Genomic DNA, 10,832 nt, shown 5'->3' on the forward strand with positions numbered 1-10,832 from the left:
TAGTTTCACCAGATAGGCTCTAATTAGGTTTCACGTTCCGTTTTGTTGTTTTTGTATTTGTATTCAGTTATTTCATATACCACGATTGTTTCATTAAAAACATGAGTAAACAACACGTTGCATTTCGGTCCGACTTTCTTGCGACAAACGAAGAACGCCGTTACAGAATCACCCACCACACACGGACCGAGCAGCGTGTTAACAGGCAGCTGGAGCAGCGAAGGGAGGACGTTATGGACAGCAGAGGCTTTGAGTATAAGACGTGGGAAGAAATAGACATGTGTGCGGCCGACCCAGAGAGAGTGCCCGAGCCCGCCTGGGATTCGCTGGAGCAGTGCGAAGAGGGCTATAGGAGAATGGAGTCGAAAAGAAAGACACGGCGGCGCAGAGCGAAACCCGGAAATCAGCCCCAAAAGTTTCTTGGGGGGGGGCTCAGAGGGAGAGTGGCTGAGTCAGGAGACAGACCTGAGCCAACTCTCCCTGTTTATCGTGAGGAGCCAAGGAGGAGACCAGAACCGATGTTGGAGGTGAGCGAAGCAGAGACTGTGAAGGAGTTAATGGGGAAATTGGAGGAGAGAGTAATGAGGGAGTTGCTAGTTTGGTGCTTTAGGTACAAGATTCGTCCGACGGAGCGTGTCGGGGATTTAATGGCACCTGGGTCAGCGCTCCATACTAGTCCTGAGGTGCGTGTTAGTCGGCTGGTGAAAAATGTGCCAGCCTCACGCACTAGGCCTCCTGTGTACCTACCTAGCCTTGCACGTCCTGTGCCAGTCCTGCTCTCAGGCTCTCCAGTACACCTTAACGGTCCAGTCCATCCTGTGCCACCTTCACACACCAGTCCTTCGATGGCAGCTCCCCGCACCAGACTTCCTGTGCGTGTCCTCGATCCAGTACCACCAGTTCCAGTACCACGCACCAGGCCTTCAGTGCGCCTCGCCTGTTCAGCGCAGCCAGCGCTTTCTCCCTCTCCTGCGCTGTCGGAGTCTCCCGCCTATTCAGCGCTGTCGGAGCCTTTCTTCTCTCCTGCGCTGTCGGAGACTCCCGCCTGTTCAGCGCTATCAGAGCCTTTCTCCTCTCCAGCGCCGCCGGAGCCTCCTGCCTGTTCGGAGCAGCCAGAGCTGCCAGTCTGCATGGAGCAGCCAGAGCTGCCAGTCTGCATGGAGCAGCCAGAGCTGCCAGTCTGCTTGGAGCAGCCAGAGCTGCCAGTCTGGATGGAGCTGCCAGTCTGCATGGAGCTGCCAGTCTGCAAGGAGCTGCCAGTTTGCAAGGAGCTGCCAGTCTGCATGGAGCAGCCAGAACTGCCAGTCTGCATGGAGCAGCTAGAGCTGCCAGTCTGCAAGGAGCTGCCAGTCTGCAAGGAGCTGCCAGTCTGCAAGGAGCTGCCAAAGCTGTTAGTCTGCATGGAACAGTCAGAGCTGACAGTCTGCAAGAAGCCGCCAGAGCTGTCAATCTGCATGGAGCAGCCAGAGCCGCCAGTCAGCATGGAGCAGCCAGAGCCGTCAGTCAGCATGAAGCAGCCAGAGCCGTCAGTCTGCCAGGATCCGCCAGTCAACCAGACTCTTCCAGATCTGCCAGTCAGCCAGACTCTTCCAGGTCTGCCAGTCAGCCAGACTCTTCCAGATCTGCCAGTCAGCCAGACTCTTTCAGATCTGCCAGTCAGCCAGACTCTTCCAGATCTGCTAGTCAACCAGACTCTTCCAGATCCGCTAGTCAACCAGACTCTTCCAGGTCCGCCAGTCAGCCAGGATCTGCCGGATTCAACTGCCTGGCTGGGCTTCATCTCAGTACTGGGCTTCCTCTCAGTGCTAGGCTTTCTCTCAGTCCCGAGCTGCCCCTCAGTCCCGAGCTGCCCCTCAGTCACGAGCTGCTCCTCAGTTCAGTGGGGTTCCGGGTGAGGACTATTAGGCCATGGTCGGCGGTGAGGGTGGATCATCCCAGGAAGCGAAGGGGAGGAACTATGACATTTATGGAGTGGGGTCCACGTCCCGAGCCAGAACTGCCACTGTGGACAGACGCCCACCCGGACCCTCCCTATGGTTTTGAGGTGCGTCCGGGAGTCCGCACTTTAGGGGGGGGTTCTGTCACGCCTTGTTCTTAGTATTTTGTGTTTTAGAATATTAGTTGGTCAGGCCAGGGTGTGACATGGGTTTATGTTATTGTGTTGTTGTATTGGGGTTTTTGTAGGCATTGGGATTGTGGTTGATTAGGGGTGTGTTTAGTATAGGTTTGGCTGCCTGAGGCGGTTCTCAATCAGAGTCAGGTGATTCTCGTTGTCTCTGATTGGGAACCGTATTTAGGTAGCCTGGGTTTCACTTTATATTTCGTGGGTGATTGTTCCTGTCTCTGTGTAGTTTCACCAGATAGGCTGTAATTAGGTTTCACGTTCCGTTTTGTTGTTTTTGTATTTGTATTCAGTTATTTCATGTACCACGATTGTTTCATTAAAAACATGAGTAACCAACACGCTGCATTTCGGTCCGACTTTCTTGCGACAAACGAAGAACGCCGTTACAGACTGACTGAAATGGGTGTGTCTCTCACCAGCTTCCTGTTTCCCACTGGTGCACATGCACGGTTGTGCATCTCCCTAAAAATATGCAAATCTATGCGCGAGCAAAGGCGGCCCTGTATTTTTTGATGAAAGAGTTCTATGAGAATCTTACTCATATATGCTCGTTTTACTCTCTGTTGGTCTTTCTCTCTTCCCCGTTCTCTCTTTCTCCCTCCCTGCCGCTCTCTCTCTCGCTCTCTCATTTTTTTTATAACGGGCCTCACTTTAATATGTATGCAAATTCACCATCTTCCATTGCCTTAATTGGATGGCTTTCAGCAGCCCAGCCTGTGTGAAGGGTGTTTGTGTTTGTGTGGAGCTCTGGCTCCCGCTGGCTAATCGCCACAACCCCCAGAGAACCTCCCCACGCTACCTTGCCAGAGGCACTGGGGACAAGCGACCCAGCAGATCGAGGGGGCCACAATTCAGCGGGCCATGATAGCCACAGCTGACTGGAGCCGAAAATCAATTGTGTGCTGATGCTATGTATCTTTCGGTAGACCTTTCTCATTTCGCTCTTCCGAATCTGGCTAGTGGCTAGACACACAGGCACACTCTCCGTCACTCTCCCCCTGCTGCTAAAACTTTCCTTGAAACGATAAACATGTGATGGTTGTGTTTTTATGCCTTTATGCCTGGAAAAGTGTTGTATCACAAAAATGGGCATGACTGCACACTTTTTTGTAAATACTTATATTTAGTATTTTATCATGCTTTTGTGTGCCAGTGTCACAATATTGTGTACATAGAATTGCTCAATGTTTTCCTAAACATAGAACATGTTACGAACCTTAATAAACCATAAAATACTATTACATTTTTTTAAACTATAAATTGATGCTTTTGTATTAATACTTTTCATTGCTATGTTACATTTGATGTTTCCATATTTATCCTTGTCTTGTAAATACATTTGTATCGTGGTTTTAGCTAGGTTTTTATTGAAAACGATATAGAAATGTCATTGGACTAAACATTCTCCTGTAACGGCATTCTTCGTGGGAAGGAGAGGACCAAAGCGCAGCGTGGTAAGTGTCCACGGTTCTTTAATGACAGAAATGCAACATGGACACACTACAAAACAATAAACGTGGCAAAACCCGAAACAGTCCTACCTGGTGCAGAGAACACAAAGACAGGAAACAACCACCCACAAAACCCAACACAAAACAGGCTACCTAAATATGGTTCCCAATCAGAGACAATGACTAACACCTGCCTCTAATTGAGAACCATATCAGGCCAAACATAGAAATAGACAAACTAAACACACAACATAGAAGACCCACCCAGCTCACGTCCTGAACAACACTAAAACAAGGAAAACACACAAGAATATGGTCAGAACGTGACATCTCCATTTTAAACATCTCTACCATACAAGGTTGTCTCACTATTGACTTTGACCTTCATGCCACGTGTAATTTTGCCATGCTATTTCCATATCAAAAGGATAGGCCTGGAGGAGAAATCCTGATGAAGAGATAGAACCAAATGATAGTAGTGAAAGAGTGAGTGAAATCACAGTACTATCCATTATTCAGAGTATATTTACCACAGATATACAGTATATTTGGTACGACGTTAAACAAAGCATACCTTTTAAGGCCTAATGAAGCCTTCATAAACCGTTTATAAACAAAAGCCATGCTATACTGTATGAAGAGTGGCAAAAGCGTAATGCCATATTTGGCAAAGCCCCAGATATCATGATCTTTAACATCAACCTTTATTTGGTATGCATTGCTTATACATGATTGATTTTCAGATTTTAATTGATTGTCATTGCAAGGGTTCATTTGATGAGCATTTATGTAGCACTTATGAATGCTGTAGGAATGCTATACATCCTTTATATGTTGTTAATTTACTGTAACGTGAAACATATCCGTAAAGCGACCTCCGATAAAATAAAGTGATCGCTATGCACTCCGTAAAACGACCTCCGATAAAATAAAGTGATCGCTATGCACTCCGTAAAACGACCTCCGATAAAATAAAGTGATCGCTATGCACTCCATAAAACGACCTCCGATAAAATAAAGTGATCGCTATGCACTCCATAAAACAACTTCCGATAAAATAAAGTGATCGCTATGCACTCCATAAAACAACTTCTGATAAAATAAAGTGATCGCTATGCACTCCGTAAAACAACTTCCGATAAAATAAAGTGATCGCTATGCACTCCATAAAACAACTTCTGATAAAATAAAGTGATCGCTATGCACTCCATAAAACAACTTCTGATAAAATAAAGGGATCGCTATGCACTCCATAAAACAACTTCTGATAAAATAAAGGGATCGCTATGCACTCCATAAAACAACTTCCGATAAAATAAAGTGATCGCTATGCACTCCATAAAACAACTTCTGATAAAATAAAGTGATCGCTATGCACTCCATAAAACAACTTCTGATAAAATAAAGTGATCGCTATGCACTCCATAAAACAACTTCTGATAAAATAAAGGGATCGCTATGCACTCCATAAAACAACTTCTGATAAAATAAAGTGATCGCTATGCACTCCATAAAACAACTTCTGATAAAATAAAGGGATCGCTATGCACTCCATAAAACAACTTCTGATAAAATAAAGTGATCGCTATGCACTCCATAAAACAAACTCTGATAAAATAAAGTGATCGCTATGCACTCCATAAAACAAACTCTGATAAAATAAAGTGATCGCTATGCACTCCATAAAATGACTTCTGATAAAATAAAGTGATCATTATGCACTCCGTAAAATGACTTCTGATAAAATAAAGGGATCGCTATGCACTCCATAAAAGGACTTCTGATAAAATAAAGTGATCGCTATGCACTCCATAAAACAAACTCTGATAAAATAAAGTGATCGCTATGCACTCCATAAAATGACTTCTGATAAAATAAAGTGATCATTATGCACTCCGTAAAATGACTTCTGATAAAATAAAGGGATCGCTATGCACTCCATAAAAGGACTTCTGATAAAATAAAGTGATCGCTATGCACTCCATAAAACAAACTCTGATAAAATAAAGTGATCGCTATGCACTCCATAAAATGACTTCTGATAAAATAAAGTGATAATTATGCACTCCGTAAAATGACTTCTGATAAAATAAAGGGATCGCTATGCACTCCATAAAACAAACTCTGATAAAATAAAGTGATCGCTATGCACTCCATAAAATGACTTCTGATAAAATAAAGTGATCATTATGCACTCCGTAAAATGACTTCTGATAAAATAAAGGGATCGCTATGCACTCCATAAAAGGACTTCTGATAAAATAAAGTGATCGCTATGCACTCCATAAAACAACTTCTGATAAAATAAAGTGATCATTATGACCTCTGTAAAGCGACCGCCAATAAAATAAAGGGATCGCTATGACCTTCGTAAGGCATCATAGAGGCGAAATGAAAGTGCAGGGACAAAGTGGAGTCACAATTCAACGGCTCAGACACAAGACGTATGTGGCAGAGACTCCAGACAATCACAGATTATAAAGGGAAAGCCAGCCATGTTGTGGACACTCCCGGATAAGCTAAACACCTTCTTCACCCGCTTCAAGGAAAACAACATTGAGCTGAGAGCAGGAGGATTGTGTGCTCTCGTACTCCGTGGCCGATTAAGTAATTTAAGTGTGTTAACCCTCTCATGGCTGCCGGCCCAGATGGCATCCCAAGCCACGTCCTTAGAGCATGTGTAGACAGACCAGCTGGCTGGAGTGTTTACGGACATATTCTATCTCTCAATATCCCAATCTGATGTCGCCACTTGCTTCAAGATGTCCACCATCGTTCCTGTACCTAAGAAAGTGAAGATAACGGAACTAAATGACAATATCCCCGTAGCACTCACGTCTATCATCATGAAGCGCGTTGACAGGCTAGGGGCACAATACCTCTCCCCTATTTGACCTAGATAGTTTGTGTGCATGTATTGATATATGGGCTACGTGTGCCTTTTTTTTATTGATGAAGTTCTGTCCTTGAGCTGTTCTTCCCTATTAACGTTCTTTATTATGTCATGTTTTAAGTGGACTCAAGGAAGAGTAGCTGCTGCTTTTGCAACAGCTAATGGGGATCCTAATAAAATTCCCAAAATGTACCATATCACCTCAATCTTAAACGACAACCTAGACCCACTACAATTCACGTACCGCCCTAACAGATCCAGGGACAACGCAATCGCTATTGCACTACCCACTGCCCTATTCCACCTGGACAAGAGACATAACTACAGTGCCTTCAGAATGTATTCACACCCCTTGACTTTTTACAGCCTGATGTTAAAACGGATGAACTTAATATTTTGTGTCACTAATCTACACATGATGTCAAAGTGGAATTTTGTTTTTGGAATATTTTACAAATGATTAAAAAATGAAAAGCTGAAATGTCTTGAGTCAATAAGTTATCAACCCCTTTGTTATGGCAAGCCCAAATAAGTACAGGAGTAAAACGTTGCTGAACAAGTCACAGAATAAGTTGCATGAATTCACTCTGTGTACAATAATAGAGGTGAACATGATTTTTAAATGACTGCCCTATCTCTAATGCCTCTGAAAGTAGGGTGCCTACTGGGAATAAAATCAGACACAATATCCCTTTGGGGAAGTTATCAATTACGCTTTGGACGGTGTATCAATTTACCCAGCTACTACAAAGACGTCCTCCCTAACTCAGTTGCTGGAGAGGAATAGCGATGTCAGTGCCAACAGAAATTGTATTTGAATTCTGTAATTTAGCATTTTTGTATTAGGATATTGAGTTTGAATTTCATATTTTTTCATTTATAATGCGCAAATTGAATCATTGAATTCCCAAAATGTGACCTGTATTACATGATTTGATCCTGAATTGAATGAATATTTCAATCAGTAAAACAATTAAATTGAATATTCAAATTCTATGTTTATATATTCAGCTTCATTATGGTAGACATTGCATTCATTGTCTGTGTTTCAAGTTTACAAACTTTAAATTAAGTTTATCAAAGTTTCAAACACTGAGTGTACAAACACTAAAAACACCTTCCAAATATTGAGTTTCACCCCCCAGAACAGCCTCAATTCGTTGGGGCATGGACTCTACAAGGTGTCGAAAATGTGCTACAGGGATGGTGGTCCATGTTTACTCCAATACTTCCCACAGTTGTGTCAAGTTGGCTGGATGTCCTGTGGGTGGTGGAACATTCTTGATACACACGGGAAACTGTTGAGCTTGAAAAAACCCAGCAGCATTGCAGTTCTTAACACAAACGGGTGGAAAAACAATTACCTTTTTTATCCTGAATACAAAGTGTTATGTTTGGGGCAAATCCAATACAACATATTACTGAGTACGACTCTCTATATTTTCAAGCATAGTGGTGGTTCCATCAGGTTATGGTTATCCTTGTTATCGTTAAGGACTGGGGAGTTTTCAGGATAAAAAAAGAAACGGAATGGACATACTAACAGTAAAAGTCCTCTTTCCACCAGACACTGGGAGATTAATTCACCTTTCAGCAGGACAATAACCTAAAACACAATGTCAAATATACACTGTAGTAGCTTAACAAGAAGACAGTGCATTTTCCTGAGTTGCAGAGTTACAGTTTTGACTTCTTTTTGAAAATCTATGGCAAGACTTGAAAATGGTTGCCTAGCAATAATCGACAACCAATTTGAAGGTGCTTGAAGAATTTAGAAAATAATAACGTGCAAATGTTGTACAGTCCAGCTGTGTAACACTCTTAAAGAATCACAGTTATAATCGCTGCCCAACGTGATTATAATATGCATTGACTCCGAGGTTAGAATACCTATGCATATTAGATATTTCTGTATTTTATTATGACAAATAATGTTACTTTGTCATTATGGGGTAAAGTGTGTAGATGGGTGAGAGTAAAACGCAGTTTTAATCCCTTTTGAATTCACCCTGTTCCACAACAACATGTATGAATACTTTCTGAAGGCACTGTGTATGTAAGGGATAAACGCCACAGTGTTGTACATTACCTTGGAACTAGCGGACGACGCAGCGGGACGAGGCGAAGATATTTGTACGTCTATATCGTTCTCACTCATCATTATTCACGATTCATTCAGGATTATCCGTCATCATGGTGGAATCCACATTCATCTAAGTGTTTAGAAACATATTCTATTCTTATTTACAATAAAAGTGACCCCAAAATGACGTAATACATTACTTGCCATTCATTTCTATTGGGCACAAACTAATCTGAAACACAACCAAAACAAACAGCGAATGCATCCATCAAATGAGTTACAAGCTTGATGTAGTCACTTCATGCTACGAATATGGGACCAAATACCTTACTTTAATACACATAGAAATGAATCTGTCCCAATACCTTCGCTCCTCTAAAAATGGGGGACTATGTACAAAGAGTGGTGCATCAGATATGGATGAACGTACGCTTCTTCTCAAGGGTCAATTGAAAAAGGATGGAGAGAAAGAGACAGAGAGAGATTATCTGAGTATGATGGGTTTAAGGATAGAGGTGTGGACAGAGAAAAAGAGGGTTGAGGGGGAAATTCCTGCACTGTTGTAGTTTGAAATCTGCTTTCCTCACTAACAGAGTGGGGTCGTTCTGTGGGGTCGTTCCCCCCCATCCACCCTCGGAAATAAGTCTTAACATTATTCTCCAATTCCTTCTTTTTGGTCCTGTAAAGGTTTTCCTCTGGTGATTATGGGGATTCCCCACACACCCAACACACACACATACTTAGAAGTGATCCATTTGAAAACAAAAAAATCTTAGGTATTGTAATCAAAAGGGGACTTTTATTTTGGCACGCACTGTCAGAAGCGACATTAACGTTGAATCAAAGGTTGATACTTCAGCACTCTTAAATGTGTCATGAACCATTCACATCGGGTGTTTTGAATAGCCTTTCAAATAAAGTGCTACCACATTTTGACAGGTTTACAAGGACTTTTCAGAAACTGCGAAACAAAAAGGTAAAGGTGGGCTTACTGAATAGATCCAGACAGCCTTGAGTTTGTCCAGCTCCCCAGATGAGCGCTTTCCGACTTGTTTGGGAGGATAATTATTCAACGGTATAAAACTTGTATTGAACCATTCGCCACCGCAGCGATGATTTGCAGCTCTTGATTTTAATGCGAAGAGCCTGCACTTTTTTTGTAAACGTTTGAATCAAAATCCACTTGAAACTTCCTTAGACCCAAAGTTAACAGTGATGCACAACATTACCAGATTGTGAATCTCCTAAAGAAACACAACCTTACCTATAAATTTATAGGATTCAATAACAACTAAATTGCTGGAATACAAAGTAAATAAAAATGTAATATATATATTTGAAGGTGTTCAAGGTCAGTCAACTGTGTGTTTCAATGTCAAGTTGACACAAACTCACCCCATGAGTTCATAGAAGGTCAGTTTCATCCTAAGTCAGTCAAAAAGTCTGATTCCACTTTGTTTGGACAGTTGTATTGACTGACTGTGTGGAGCAACAAGAGCACCTTTTTTTTACATACAGTAACATATTTTACTGTTTAATTAAAAAGAAGATTATTCACAAAATTAAATGTCGTGATAAAGTGACTAGAAATATTTGATTCCTTATAAATGCTCTTATTATTTCCTTTATCATTATTATATCGTAAAGAAATGTCTGCCATATGTGGGCCTAATTGTCGCATTGCATCATTTTGAAAGCCTTTGCATGAACTAAAGTGCAAAAATATTTGAAGTACTTGAACCAATTTTGATTGTCATTGTGCCACACTCATAGGTTCCTCTTGAACTGCACTAACCTGACCACCCTCTACATGATCTCCTACCACATAGAAGGGAAGTAAGTATTTGCAGAATTCTCCGAAATCGGAGCCAACTGTCCAGCATAAACGCAGGAACAAATTGAAACATTCGACCATTGCTACTGCCATCAGACTTTTTAATAGCCAAATGTGACTTTTTAAACTGTAACTTCTCGTAAGATAGGATATTTTTAACTGAATGTAATATCTTGTGGGTTTTTAAGTATTGTCTAAATGCAAAACTCAGTCTTGTCAACTGTGAGCATGAATGAAATACATCAAATCAAACTACAACATAAAAGACTACAGCCTAGTCTGTTTATGACACACTGGCCACATCTAGTTGTTCCCTTCATAGCCATCGGAGATATAGCCTAGCAATGGTCGCTAGTTAGCCTTCAATGTAGGCAACTGTATAGCTACTATATATGCTAAAAAAAACACTGAACATCCAAATTCACAACAGAACGTACATCATAGAA

General features: G+C 41.9%; 1 long non-coding RNA gene across 1 annotated transcript in view; it reads left to right on the forward strand.

The window, feature by feature from the left end:
• LOC135543961 (uncharacterized) overlaps positions 1–10,385 on the forward strand; it is an 83,820-nt gene extending 73,435 nt beyond the window's left edge. Inside the window, exons 2-3 of the long non-coding RNA XR_010456279.1 lie at positions 4,004–4,062; positions 10,326–10,385. This is a non-coding gene — a long non-coding RNA (uncharacterized LOC135543961). The remainder of the gene's footprint in view (positions 1–4,003; positions 4,063–10,325) is intronic.
• Positions 10,386–10,832: the final 447 nt, after the last annotated feature.

This window comes from Oncorhynchus masou, chromosome 8 (assembly GCF_036934945.1).
Source record: "Oncorhynchus masou masou isolate Uvic2021 chromosome 8, UVic_Omas_1.1, whole genome shotgun sequence".
In the NCBI taxonomy this organism is placed as follows: Eukaryota; Metazoa; Chordata; class Actinopteri; order Salmoniformes; family Salmonidae; genus Oncorhynchus; species Oncorhynchus masou.